Genomic DNA, 16,026 nt, shown 5'->3' with positions numbered 1-16,026 from the left:
AAATAAAAATAAAAATACAATTTATAAGTTTAGTGCCTATAAGTGGTAATGCAGTTTGTGGCTTTGGCTCAGAAGGTCATGAGTTCAAATCCCAGCCGCACCAAGCTCCTGCTCCTGGGCCCATCAGCAAGGCCCTCCCCCCCCTCCACTGCTCAGTTTTATAATTGAGACATATATAAGTCACTCTGGATAAGGAATAATAGGATAAACGTATATAAAATGATCCCTGATGAGCGTGACAGTGAAAAACTCCCTAAGATTTTAAGAGGTAAAAACCTTAAGGGACTCAAAAGGAACCCGTCCTCATCTAGGTGGCACTGGTAGTCCATTTATTATAGATTTATGATTGATAAGATGGTGATGGCTCCTTATATGCTGAACTGTTCATGCAAACTGCGGTCCTGAGACATTGTAGCAGACCGTTGGTTTTAATTAAAGTCCCTAAATCCATGCTCAAAACTCTTGAGTTGCTCATTGGTCTCTCACTGGAACTTATCTTGATCGGGATGAATCAGGCACACCTGAAAAGAAGAAAGGGTCACTGATATTTCACGAGCATGTTTAACTCAGCAGAGATAGAGAGGCAGGAAGAAAGAGAGCTGAGTAGAGGTGTGACAGAGTGAAAAAAAAAGGATTTAGATATTTTTATTGGTTATGAGATCCCTCATGTCTGTGTTGCCTTCTGGTTCTCCCTTTTAGTTATGCTGCTATAGCGAGTCTTGCCGGAGTCCAAACTGCACAGTGACTTTAACTCTCATGCAACAATAGGTACACTTAATAATCCATATCCTTCTCTTCCAGTCACCCTCTTTTCTCTCTCTCTCTCTCTCTCTCTCTCTCTCTCTCTCTCTCTCTCTCTCTCTCTCTCTCTTTCTCTCTCTCTCGGTCGAGTTAAACATGCTCCTGAGGCTCCAGTGACCACTGTTCCTGCCCCTCTCCCCTCCGTGGATCTTCCCACTTCGTCCAGGCCTGCCTCTGGATAGTTTTCTCTTTGACTGGAGAACACTCTGTGCAGCTGGGGTAGGTTTGTCATCAACGCCTTGGGTGGTTCCATGAAATTCCGGAGTAAGAACGGGTGCTTTGAGGATGGATTGGACTGTAGTTGATGTCAACAGTCTCCTACACTGACTCAGGAATACATTTCGATTTTGATCATCATCACTGCACCCCGCAACATTGTATACCTGCCACAAATGGACATTCGGTGTAACCCAGATGAGGATGGGTTCCCTCTTGAGTCTGGTTCCTCTCAAGGTTTCTTCCTTATGCCATCTCGGGGAGTTTTTCCTTGCCACAGTCGCCACCGGCTCGCTCATCAGGGACAAACTTACTCATAAAGAACATATTCATTTTTGATCACCGCATTATCTGTGTAAAGCTGCTTTGAGACAATGTTCATTGTTAAAAGCGCAATACAAATAAAAATGAATTGAATTGAATTGAATATTTTTATTGGTTATATAAAATTTGAATACATTGAACAATGTGATCAGGTTGCAAGACTCGCTATGGCAGCATAACAAAAAGGTAGAGCCAGAAGGTAAAAAAAAAAAACATCCAATGAAAATCAATTAATAATAATCAATTAATAAATATGAACATGAAATAACTTGTATTTGTCAACAGCAATATAAAGTTGGGATAGTTACTAGAGGTCTTGACAAAACAGATTAGGAAGTATTGATCGCATCATTACATAATTACATCATTGAAAAAATATTTTACCTGACCTGATTGTCTCTTGAGGCGTTGGCAATAAAGCAAGCGCATGACAGTTTTGACAACTTTTGCAGCTCTTGCAAACTGAATAATGGACAATCATGTTACAGGAAATTTCCCCAGGAGGACCTGCAGCGATGTTTGTCTTCAGTTATATCAGATTACATCACATGGAAGGGTTAACATAGCTATACTCTGTTTTTTCTAAAGGTCCTGTGGTATGCAACTACTGTCAACTCCAATAAGAGGTATACGACTAAATGCAACAGTACAATGCACTGATTTTTTTCCTACCACTCTTATAGACATTGCAATTATAATATGGTTCTGATTTTATTTATATTATATCAAAAATATATTTTATTTATATTAATATAGTCAACAGATGTGGAAAGTATGGAATTACATTTACTCAGGTATCTAAAATTAAGTATTTTTTTGTGTACTTCTACTTTTTAAGTAGTTTTTAAAATCAGTAATTTTACTTTTACTTCAGTATGTTTTGTTTGAATGAATGTACGTAACTACAATGTTAATCATATCCATTACTGAGAAAATAAATAAATAAATAAATAATGCAAGGAAAAAAACTACTGCACTACTTGATGAGCAGAGAACAAACAAACTAAACTCACAAAAAAAGATAGAGACGGACGAGACAGACGCCAGTGATGCAAACACAGCTAAAAGCGAAATTCAGTGGAATCGAAAGTTGTTCAGTGAGTTCACTCACTGTCTGAATTCTCTCATTATCAAAAATGATAACAGAAGAATTGTTTTTTTGCTGCGAAAGTGTGTATCTCATATTAGACTCAAGTCATGGACTGTATTGTTGTTGTTGTTATTGCACTTTAATTTCTTTTTTTTATTAACTGCACTTCGTTGCCTTGTACTTGTTCATGCGTAATGACAATAAAGTTGAATCTAATCTAATTTAATCTAAAACCCCAACCCCACCTGTTAAAAACAAGTAACGGTAAATTTGACTCTTTCTACATTTTACTTTTACTTGAGTAGATTTTTGGCCCAGTAACTTTACTTGTACTTAAGTAAAATTTCATTGAAGTAACTACTTTTACTTGAGTAGATTATTTTTATTTCTCCTTCCACCTCATGCAGTTATACAAGATAAGATTAATGCTTTGAAAAAGCATTTTAAAATCGCTGGCATGGAAGTAAGCATTGACAACAATGAGAAAAGGCAACCGATACATTTTGCCAAACATGAATGCACCAGAGATTTCATTCTGGTTCATTCTGAATCGAATACTATGGCACTCGAAAGCAAATGTGATACTACTGTTGATGACGAGTTGCTACAGCTGCAGCTCTCTTGGGAGCTTTCCGCAACAACTGATGTTTTTTTTTTTAACTTTGCATGCTGCCAATGGCCTTTGCTTGTATTTGTTTTGTTTTTCAGCAGGAGTCAGAGCTAGCCCATTTTGCAACTCTTCCAGATGAAGAAATTGTGCTGCGGTGCATGCTGAGGAAGAAAACTTGATAAATGTTATTCTACAAGAGATTTAGATGTGAATGCAGGACACTGGGACAGAAATTTAAATGTGGTTTATTGTAGGATTATTAAAAGTGTTTTTTTTTTTTACTTTAATGGGCACAACGCAACATTTTTAATTGATAAATGATAAGCCAATGGAGGCAGTGGCAAGAAAAAAAGTCCCTGAGCTGATAGTAGAAGTAAAGCTGGAAGAAAACGAACTCAAAAGGGAACCCATTCCCATCTGGGTGAATAAATCCTTCATTATGGTTGCATCTGTTCGCTGATGGAGCCTAAAGCACAAAACTTTAATGGTTCTAAGCCATTGTAGCAGTGCTGTTCCTATTAGCTGTGTTCCAAACCCAGTTACTAAGTGGAACCACTCACAGTAATCTTGTGGCTGTCCGTGAGGAGACCATCTGTCAAGTCCAGGACTCAAACTGTAAGAGTGTGTGAGCCATTTATGGGAAAGCGAGATGGGATGCATGCATAAACATTAGATTAGATTCATCCACAAGGTACAATGAAGGCCGAGAAAGGAAACAAAAACAAACTCAAAGACAATTCCCTCAATGGGCAGCAGCTGGTCTCGAAAGGAAGAGAACTCCTTCCAGAGGCAGGGATGTCAGGATGAATCAGAAATAGGGATAGGATTGACATACTGACATGAATTTACATACAGGTCATTTGTGTTGCCCAAATAAAAACTCCTGCAGGTTGTGCTGCTGATGTGAATGGCACGAAAGTAAGTGTGTGTAGTTGTGATAAGTGTTTGGCAATTAATTAGGTTAATTGACAACAAGTCAGTAGGATGATATGGTATAAATAGTGTTAAATCTTAAATCTTAGACTGACAGAGTCTCTCAAAAGTAATCATGGGCAGAGTTTCACCAATCTGTGAAAGACTGTGTGTACAAATTGTGGAACAATTTTAGAATATTGTTCCTCAACATCAAATTGGAAAACCATTGAATTTTTCATCACTGATGAGAACAACAGTACATGATATAAATACCAAAGAATCTGCAGGAACGAAAGCCCGTGAACTTCAGGCTCTCAGGCAGCAATGCATTTAAAACAGTTATGATCCTTTAATGAATAATCTCTGCATAGGCTCATTAACACCTTCAGAAATCATTGTCTGTGAACACAGTTTGCCATGTCATCCACAAGTAAGTTTCTTTTCGGCTTCTCCCGTTAGGGGTCGCCACAGCGGATCCGCACGTTTGATTTGGCACATGTTTTACGCTGGATGCCCTTCCTAACGCAACCCTCCCCAATTTATCCGGGCTTGGGACCGGCACTAAGAGTGGCTGGGGATGGTTCCCTGACCGCGGGAATCGAACCCGGGTCGCAGCGGTGGGAGCGCTGCATCTTAACCACTAGACCACCAGGGGACCGCCATGTCATCCACAAATACTGGGTAAATCTCTATCATGTAAAAAAAAAGAAGGCATACGTGAACATGATCCCTCTGAGCCAAAGCTCATTTAAACTCTATTGTTGGATGTCAAACTTCTAAATCATAATGACTTTTCTCAATGTTTTGAAGATAAAAAAATGTATAAATTTACATCTGATTGTGAAATCTGCAAAAGGAACATATACTGTTGCTTAGGAAAAAATCTTACAACCAAATAGTTCATTGATTCAAATATATTTTATTTTATTTTTTTATTTTTTATTTATTTTATTCCATTGTGTGACTGTTCCAAGCTTTTTTTTTATTTTCTGAACCAAACCATGATGCCATGCAAGAATATATTTTTATATCTTTTAAATAAATACATCTTTTAAAAAAGGATATACCCTATACAAATGATTAACTATTACTTTAGCTTTAACTTTTTACTTTTCACTTTTTTTACTTTTTATTTTTTACTCTCAGTCAGTAACTGTTTAACTATGTATGAGCTGATAAGCATGTTTAAATGTGGAAATGTATTAGTGGAAAACATACGTATAAACATGATTCATTTTAATAGACTTTCTACAATCCTAGTTCCAAAAAAAGTTGGGACAAAACAACAAACTGCAATTTGCAATTCTCATAAACCCATATTTTATTCACAATAGGAATCATTATATCATAACATAGAGATATCATAATAAGGATTTAACCTGCATTTGTGGATGACATGGTAAACTGTGTTCACAGACAATGATTTCTGGAGGTGGTAATGAGCCCATGCAGTGATTTCCATTACAAGATAATGACAGATTTAAATGCAGTGCTGCCTGAGGGCCTCGATCACGAGCATCCAATATTGATTTCCGTGCTTGTACCTTGAGCACAGAGATTTTTCCATATTCTTTTCAACTTTTGATGATATCATGTACAGTAAATGATGAGATATTCAAAGTCTTTACGATTTGATGTTGAGGAACATTATTCTGCAATTGCTTCACAATTCATAGACACAGTTTTTCGCAGATTAGTAAACCCCTACACATCTTTACTTCTGAAAGACTCCACCTCTCTAAGATACACTTTTTATACCCATCATTATTCTGACCTGTTAACAATGAACCTAATAAGTTGCATAATGTTCCTCCAGCTGTTACCTTTTAGTAACACTTACATTCTCCGCCATGTTGCGGCCATCAAATCAAACATTACCTTATTTTATTCGTAGAAATTGTTTCAGATTTAAAATTTAGCATGTTTTCTATATTGCAATATAATATAGATTTATAAGATTTGCAAATCATTGCACATTTTTTTTTCAATTATTTATATTTTACTCAATGCAGGTCCCCTGGTGGTCTAGTGGTTAAGATGCAGCGCTCTCACCGCTGCGACCCGGGTTCGATCCCCTGGTCAGGGAACCATCCCCAGCCACTCTCAGTGCCGGTCCCAAGCCCGGATAAATTGGGGAGGGTTGCGTTAGGAAGGGCATTCAGCGTAAAAACGTGCCAAATCAAACGTCCGGAGGATCCGCTGCGGCGACTCCTAATTGGAGAAGCCGAAAGAAAGTTTATATTTTACTCAATGTCCCGACTTTTTTTTTTTTTTCAGATTGGGGTCGTATTGAAGGCTTTGTTTCCCTCTTGAGGAAACATTGAGTAAATGCTATCTGAAATCACATGTTTTCACAGTTTTTTTTTTGTTTGTTTTGTTTTAAAGTTTCAAGTTTTATTTGTCATCTGTACAGATGTCAGTGCCAGTTCTGTATAATGAAATTCTTAATTGAGGCTTCAGGGAAACTAAAGCAAATATTCAATATTAAACATTAAGCAATATAAAACAGAGAGAAGAAAAAAAAGAGAAAAGCAATAACGTGGCATTGAACTGAGTGCACTGGTTCTGAGTTCTGAGAATAAAAAAATGTGCATAGTTACAAATGTCTAACAGAGTCAGTTGGCAGTTGTGGTCTGCGTTGAGACCGTTTTACAGTTCTGATAATAAAGAATATTCTTATAAGTGCCTTATAGGTTCTGGAATGAATATTCTGGTACTGCCTGCCTGATGGCAGGTTATTGAACAGGCTTGTATGCTGTAGTCAGCCGGGATTTTTTTTCACCTTCCTCAGGCATCGTGTGTGGTAGATGACATGTAAGGCTGGGAGTTTATTTCCAGTAATGAGTTCTGCTGCTCTTACAACTCTCTGTAAGGCCTTGCGATCTAGTACTGTGCAGCTGCCATACCAGATGTTCAGGAATCCAGTTGAGATGCTCTTGAGATGAAGTTGGTGAGGATTTTGGGTGGGAGGCCAAATTTCTTGAGTCTGCACAGAAAATAGAGTCGATTACGAGCTGTTTTAACAACTGACGTGGTGCGCAGGGACCAGGACAAGAGAGGTGGACACCAAGAAACATGATGCTCTTGACTCTTTCTGCGATGGATCCATTGATGTGTGAAGGGATATAGTTAACGTTTTGTACCCTTTTGATGTCTACTATCATCTCTTTGGTTATGCTGATGTTGAGGCAGAGGTTAACACCAAAGCTGGTTGTGGTGTGTATGTGTGTGTGTATATATATATATATATATATATATATATATATATATATATATATATATATATATATATATATATATATATATATATACAGTGGAACCTCGATTGTTCGCGACATTTTATGTGGATCCAGTTTAAGAGCAACTCGAGAAAAAATCTGATAGTTCGCAAGAAACCGCAAGTGGCTCGAAAGTTCGAAATAACATTTCAAAACAGAGATTGTACAAATAAATTACATAAAAATATATAATATAATACTATATATGTCAGGGCTTCGTTGACGTTTGAAGCAAAACTACAGCTAAAGCAGAGACCATTGAAACCACTTGATTGAACCTTCTGCCCCAATGTCTTGAACAGCCATCTGACCCACATCTGTCACCCAAATTATGGTACTTTAAAATCAGACATGACAGATTATATTAAACAACTTGCACTGCTGAAAAAAATAAAAAAGTTACACAAACTAGGAAACACACAAAAAAAATAATCTAATCTAATTATTAGACAATCTACAGGCAAGACATGGGCTCTAAAAGTATACATACATACATACATACATACATACATATATACACACACACACACACACACACACACACACACACACACACACACACACACACTAGATCTAGGAAATATGACCACATCACCCCTGTATTAATCAGTCTACACTGGCTCCCAATCAAATCTCGCATTGATTATAAAATTTTACTACTGACATATAAAGCACTTAATGGTTTTGCACCACCGTATCTGAGTGAACTTCTGTACCAGTATGATCCTCCACGCCTACTTAGATCAAAAGGTGCAGGCTATCTGTTGGTTCCTCCAATAATGAAGATTACAGCAGGGGGCAGATCTTTCTCTTATAAAGCCCCGCAGTTATGGAACAGCCTTCCAACCAGTGTTCGGGACTCAGACACAGTCTCAGTGTTCAAGTCGAGGTTGAAAACATATTTATTCAGTCAAGCCTTTAATCAGTAGATTTTTTCTCAGGTAAAGGCTCAGATCTGGAGGGAACATTGATATAGAGTGTTTGGTGAACTGGGATATTTGTACGCTGTCGTCCCCTCACATTCACGTGTTCACTCAGGTTTGTTGATGGTGGTGTGGTGGGCCGTCTCTTATCCCAGAGATCCCTCATGTCTGTGTTGCCTTCTGGTTCTCCCTTTTAGTTATGCTGCTATAGCGAGTCTTGCCGGAGTCCAAACTGCACAGTGACTTTAACTTTAATGCAACAATAGGTACACTTAATAATCCATATCCTTCTCTTCCTGTCACCCTCTTCTCTCTCTCTCTCTCTCTCTCTCTCTCTCTCTCTCTCTCTCTCTCTCTCTCTCTCGGTCGAGTTAAACATGCTCCTGAGGCTCCAGTGACCACTGTTCCTGCCCCTCTCCCCCCCGTGGATCTTCCCACTTCATCCAGGCCTGCCTGGATTGGATGTCTACAGTCTCCTACACTGATGTCAACAGTCTCCTACACTGACTCAGAAATACACTTCGCTTTTGATCATCATCACTGCACCCCGCAACATTGTATACCCGCCACAAATGGACATTCGGTGTAACCCAGATGAGGATGGGTTCCCTCTTGAGTCTGGTTCCTCTCAAGGTTTCTTCCTTATTCCATCTCGGGGAGTTTTTCCTTGCCACAGTCGCCAGTCGCCACCGGCTTGCTCATCAGGGACAAACTTACTCATAAAGAACATATTCATTTTTAATCACCGCATTATCTGTGTAAAGCTGCTTTGAGACAATGTTCATTGTTAAAAGCGCTATACAAATAAAAATGAATTGAATTGAATTGAAAGTTACACAAGGAACACCCCTCATTACAATCTAAGTAGATAATGACAAAGCAGTATTCAGAATTATTGAACAAAACAGGAAGTGACTGAATATGCATTGTGAATTGATATAAAAAGCTGCTAAAATAATATTTTGCATTCGTTTTTCTAGCATGCTGATCTCTCTGATTTGAACAAAAAAAATTGGTTAACATAGTCAATGTTCAAATTCAGAGGCCCTGTAAAAATGACATTAGTCATTGTCTGTTTATAGTCTGTTTATAGAACAACCATAATGTAGGGCAGAGATGGCAAAAGTACACACATTCTTCACCCCAGTAGAACAAACAGATACTCATGTTTTAAAAGACTCTGGTAAAAGTTAAAGTACTGACTGCACTTTTTTATTCAAGTTAAAGTACAGAAGTTTGGGCTATTCAATATACTTGAGGAAAAGAATAGCCATCTAAGAATCTAAGAGGACAATTATCCTGGGCATGCAGATAAAACTGCGAAGAAGGGGTTCAAATCCTAGTTAAATATCTTCAAATGGTTCATTTAAAGCCCAAACTTTAAATTCAACCTGATAGAAATTCTGTGTCATAACACACATATTCACTAAATGCCTTAATCGAAACTGACAGAGCTTGAGAGATGTTTGTTTCCAAAAATACTTAAGCACCAAATACCAGGAAACAGGTGTCCTTGCAACCAAAGCTTGTTCTATAGAGAAAACAATGATCTTGGCTTTCTAATCAAAAGGTCATGAGTTCAAATCCCAGCAATACCAAACTGCCACTGCCCGGATTTTGGTCCCTATTTAACGAGGTGGTATCAAATATTTTCGAGACTAATTGTGCTAACTGGCGGTATTCTGACCACGTGCGTTACAACGTCTGCGATTTCATCATGGACATCATGGCGCGAACGTAAGATTTGACATGGCATTTGTTTGACATACGTTGATGCTGCAATGAGTCGTTTGAGTTATTTTGAGTGGCAATTTTTTCAAGAGCAGAAGAACATCACTGGAAAACGCCGAGAGATCAGAAACACCATCAACGAACTCAACCCACAAAATTGTCGAAAACCATTCAGCCAATTGTGCATGATGATCGGCGGTGAACAATCCACACGATCTCACTACACCCACCCTATTGCCAGATTTGGCTCCTGTGGACTTGTGGAAGCGGCTCAAAGGTCGCAGTTTTTGACACTATTGCGGAGATCAAGCGCGAATCGCAGAAGGTGCTTGACTCGCTTCGAAATGAAGACTTCCAGGACACATTCCAGAAGTGGCTAGGGAAATAATTTGAATGTGATAGTGTGTGAACTTAGATCAATAAAGCACTTTATTGTAAACAGAGCCAGTCTTGATACCACCTTGTGTAAATGACGTAATTGTAGGTCTGGATATAAATGCGCTTTCCAAATGCCCTAAATGGAAATATTTTATTTATAATATATTATAATTATTGATCCAAAGGTGTGAAATCATCCTACATTCAGAAATAGTACTGTATACATTGTGCACACTTTAATATAATGCCAAGAAAAAGCTGATGTTTTGCAAGTCATACAGATAAATAGGCAAAGGCGGTCAAGTCAAAGGTCAATGCTTTTACTCGTTTCATGTGTTTTAAAATGACACTGCTTGAGTACTAGGCAAGGTTTTACTCTTAGTCTGTGCATGTGTGATTTGTGCCTGTCACTCTCAAACCTGTTCGATGTCATTCTTAGTTGGGGAAAAAAGCCTGAGGCACAACGGCCTGCCTTTTTTTTTACTTTACACTCTCTCTTTATAAAGTATGAGAGCTGTGTATGTTTAAACAAACTACCTGCGTCCACTGATTTTAGCTTAAAACTAAGTTTGCCTGAAAAACAAAAGCACCACTTTATGAGCGTATTAGTTGAAGTGCAAACTCAGAGATATTTACAAATTTGAAGAAAAGGAAAGTGTCAGAAAATGAAGGAAAATACGGTCAAATGTATTTGATGTCTTATTATCAGATTTTATATCACACACATTATCTTATAGTAGGGTCATTCATTGCTCATATATTTGGCCAGAGTTTGCAGTGTAACCTTTAGTTGCTTAGTATTTACACGTGTTTGTTTAGTTTGTTTCCACACACACACACACACACACACACACACACACACACACACACACACACACACACACACACACACACACACACACACACACACACACACACACACTTCCCAACCTTTCTAAAGTTTTATGAACTTAGCCGACACACCCAGGTGAGCACCTCTACCGGTTTTTCCTGAAGATGTGCCCAAGGCTGATAGGGGGAAAAAAATAAAGTCAGTCACCTGAATTAAGTTTGAAGTTTTGGAGCTGACTGAGCAGAAGGTGTGTTCTGACTCCTCAATGCTGCTCTTCTTCACATTTGACAGGGTGTTTGCGTTTCAATAGATTGACCATCCACAGACAAAACACCAGGTTTTTAATGATTTTTGTGTATTTATCGATTGATTTTTTTGGGGGGTGGGATTTCCAAGCTTATTCTTCAATCTCAGGTAAGCACTGTGGAGAATCTTCTTTTGGTTCATAGTGCAGGTTTTTTACCCCTCATGCAGTCTTTTGTTGGATATTATTACTTATATATGGTATAAACTGTATTACAGATGTAGATTCAGTGCTGTCTGATATCTAATGGACTATTTAATGCACAGTGTCTACAGTCTATTTTTAACTTGATATAAGATGTAAATCACTGCCGAATGATGTACTGTAAATCTCTAGACTATTTGGTGTTGCATTAAGGCATGTCTACAGTATATCTGGACGAGCTTTCTAAACAAGATCCTCAATTATGCATTATAAACACTAATAAATTCTCTAGCCTTTTCAAATTGGTCTCTAAAATCAGCTGATAAAACAGGCCCAAACACGCATCAGACTTTTGTTTAGCTTTGATCGTATTCCGAAACAAGGAAAGTCCACTTAAAGATCTATTTATCAGCTTGTCTATAGCGCTTACTTGTATTTCCGTCTTACCGAGTGAATGTTTGTGTTGACATTCCACTTTCTCACTCAGGTATCATTGAAATTGTGCAGGTCATGTGACCCAGGCCTAAAGCCTGAAGACCTGGACTAGCTTGAACAGATTCAGATTGTCAGAGATTCAGATCAAAAATGAATATGAAGTTCCGTTATGAAGTGTTGTGCTTTCAGGTGTTGCGACGGCGGCGTTTTCTTTCCCATCGCACTGCTGCACACGCCGCTGGGAACCGTGGCTGAAATTCACACAAGGGATTTCAGTCATTGTTTCTGGTAGTGGGCGCAGCAGATGTTCAGCTGAAATGGCGAGTTGCTTTTGAGGGAATGACGTCACACCATCATCATGTCTTGACGAACGGGGAAACTAAATGGCACCCTGTATTGATGTATTAGTGTTATTTCGAATGAATGGTGGTTGTTTTGTTGTATTATTGTTATTATTCAATTATGGCTAAGAAGGTTGAATAAATTTGAAAGTCGGTCATGATGTGTTTTGATTTTTATGAGGGTTATTTCTGGATTTACTCAATTGTGTTTAAAAAAAACTATCAAATGTTGATACTTTTAATGTGGTGCTTGAGGTTAAAAATTAAAAGAGCAATGCATTCATTAATGAGAGAACCCTAAAGAACTATATATATACTGTATAGATATATACAGTACACAAAGTATTAATTGATTAGCAAGGTTAGTATCTCTCCAGAAATGTGTTGCTGCCCATGTCATCACTTTTCAGCCAGATGAGGATGGGTTCCCTTTAAAATCTGGTTCCTCTGAAGATTTCTTCCTTATAACATCTCAGGGAGTTTTTGCTTTCCACTCTCACCACTAGCACATTTATTGGGGATATTCGTGTAGGGAGGTTTTACGGACGCTGAAGTGTATCTAAAATGTATTTCATTCCTTAAACCTGTTTTGGGACCTGGTTTATTTTTTCAACAAATAAAATCAATTTGGTTGAATTGTTTTTTTGGATAGAGCACAAGAGCCCCACAATCATAAGACAAACATGCTGTGACACTGTGGGTTGATTTCTTTAATGGCCAGAGTGTAGATTCACACTGTGAAAGCCATGTTAGGTGAATCCACAACAGGAAATGCCCCTAGAGAGGGAGAGGGAGAGGGAGAGAAAGAAAGAAAGAAAGAAAGAGAGAGAGAGAGAGAGAGAGAGAGAGAGAGAGAGAGAGAGAGAGAGAGAGAGAGAGAGAGAGAGAAAGAGTATGTGGGTGTGTGCGTGTGTGCGTACATTCGCACATTGGCGTTAGGGTGTTTTCAATGGCACGTCAGTGACTCAGTATAGGGTGTAATGAACGTTAATGAGATTACACCATTATCTTATTTTTATGAATATTGTTAGAATATTTGGTAAAAGAGCCATGAAATACAGCACATTTACTTGTGAATTCGACATAGGAAACACGTGCTTGCCATTTTGGGAATGATCTGAATTTATGGTTGCTGCAGACCAATATGCCAAATGGTGTTGTATTGAATTCCCATAAAAACACACAAGGTGCTTTTATTTTTAGTCTGAAGTTCCTGTGGACAATGTTATTTGCGAGAAACAAACCTAGGAGCCACACCTGATAGTCTATTGAAAGTGAAGATCAATTAATTTAAACCGGTGGAATCAGGTGTGGCTCCTGCTTGGTTGGAATGAAACCTTCCCCCACACTGTCTGCTTGTGAATAAAATTCATTTCGATAATTAAAAACATGGTGCTAAAATTTGCCAACACTGGTCTGGTGATGGTGAAACATTCTTTTGGAAACTGATTTTACGACTTTTGTGCCATCTTTAAAAATTCGATGTCAAAGTTTTACCAATTATCAAAAAGATCATGCACAATATAATCGTCATCTGCCAATCAATTCTAATTAGACCGAGCCTAATTCTGTTAACTGGCTATAATTCAAAACTTTCCCTTTAAGACAAGGTTCTAAGGACATGGATCGAGTTTTGGGTGTGGTCATCAATAAAAAGTTTAGATCAAAAACCTGTTTCTTTTGCACCGCAATTCCAGTTTAGTTGGAAATGTCCCTTTGTGCCAATTTTTCACTGGCTGTCATTGCCCAATGAGCTTTCAACAGATGTTTGATAGTGTTAACGATAAAAATCGCATGTTAGGTAATTACTTCATGCACCATCAATAAAATTAGCCACTGGGGTGTATTCAAGTGTTTTTTTTTTTACTTGTAATAGTACATTTTAAACATGCTCCTGAGGTACAAGTGACCAGTGTTCCTGTCCCTTACTTCTCTTTGGATCTGGTGAAGTGCTTTAAATTGGAGACCACTATGTGCAGCTGGGGATGGGTCTATAGAGACTAAATATCCATGTACTATTACAATGGCTCAGGACCGCAGGTTGCATTTAATCACCTGTCACTGCACACCTTAATGATAATTAACTGTAATGAATGGAGATTTGGTGCCACCCAGATAAGGATGGGTTCCTTCTGAGTCTGGTTCCTCTGAAGGGTTGTTCCTCATGCCATCTCAGGGAGTTTTTCCTTGCCACACTCACCACTTACTCGCGCATTAGGGACAAACTTACAATTATAAGGAACAAAGTTACACATTCTTTTATTACCACATTATCTCTGTAAAGCTGCTTTGATACAATGTCTATTCTAGCACTCTACAAATAAAAATGCATTAAAGAAACATGGGTGTTTCTTACATTTTCTTTGTCTTAAAAAGTTGTTACATAATAAATATATATATACACAGTGGTGTGAAAAAGTCTTTGCCCACTTCCTGATTTCTTAATTTTTTGCATGTTTGTCACACATTAATGTTTCAGATCATCAAATTTATTTAAATATTAGTAAAAGATAACACAGGTGAACACAACATGCAGTTTTTGAATGAGGTTTTTATTATAGAGGGGAAACAAAATCCAAAACTACATGGTTAAAGTGTGACAAACATGCAAAAATAAGAAACCAGGAAGGGGGCAAACACTTTTTCACACCACTGTGTGTGTGTGTGTGTGTATGTATATGCATGCATGCATGCATGCATGTATGTATGTATATATATATATATATATATATATATATATATATATATATATATATATATATATATATATATATATATATATATATATATATAAGCTATGATTAAAATGATGTCAATTATATATATATACACAATATTTTTCTTAATGCTCTCTGTCTGGGGTGTTAAAAAAAAAAAACATAAAATATGTACATCATTGTTAGGATGCTGGGGACAGAGCACAGGGTCATCCCTGATACAGCGACCCTGGAGCACAGAGGGCTAAGGGCCTTTCTCAAGGGCCCATGAGTGGCAGTTTTGGAGATACTGGGGCTTGAACCCCACTTACCTTCCAACCAGTAACCCAGAGCCTTAACCACTGAGCCACCAAGTGAGCCCGAATATGAGAAAAGAGAGAGCGCGAACACAATCCCCAACTATTAGAAGTTACTATTAGACGAGATTCAAACATTTGAGGAATTCGCAGAGGTCAGTACAGCGTATATGCAATTACTGAGCCTCACTTTAGGCAAACCCCCTTCCTAAGTAAGTAAGTATTACACCAATTGATATTTTTCAATAAACCATAAATTTTTAAAATCTATATTCAAACCCCCAAGTGATATGAAAACCTGAACACAGGTAACCAGCCCTATAGACCTACAGGCATGCCGGAGAACCAGCTTTGACTGAGGCGTTAGCAAGCATTTCTGCATTCATTACAGAATTATGGTTTTGTTTAAAGCAAACCACAGCACAGCCTGCAGCACGTTCAACTCACTTAGACACACATTCCCTTGCTTCCAAGTGGATCCGACGACTTCAGAAGGTCACAAGTTTAAATCCCAGCACCACAAAGCTGGTTGTAATTGTAAGTTACTCTGGATATCTACCAAATGTAATTCAAGTTGCTTTTTCCAGTTGATTGTCGAATCAAACCCTTTTAAAATGAGGCATTTACACAAAAGTGGGTCGTGATGATTCAATTTGCTTAAAATATTTTTGGGCTAATACTCAGTTTCCAG

At 38.0% G+C, this 16,026-nt stretch overlaps 1 long non-coding RNA gene across 1 annotated transcript; it reads left to right on the top strand.

Annotated features, from left to right (window-relative positions):
• The first annotated feature begins 11,520 nt into the window (after window positions 1–11,520).
• Window positions 11,521–12,480, top strand: LOC310735464. Its single transcript, XR_014536301.1, has 2 exons — window positions 11,521–12,111; window positions 12,144–12,480. It is a non-coding gene; the product is annotated as an uncharacterized lncRNA (long non-coding RNA).
• Window positions 12,481–16,026: the final 3,546 nt, after the last annotated feature.

Source organism: Silurus aristotelis (assembly GCF_946808225.1).
Source record: "Silurus aristotelis genome assembly, chromosome: 13".
NCBI classification, from domain to species: domain Eukaryota; kingdom Metazoa; phylum Chordata; class Actinopteri; order Siluriformes; family Siluridae; genus Silurus; species Silurus aristotelis.
This window is presented reverse-complemented; position numbering and strand designations above follow the sequence as displayed.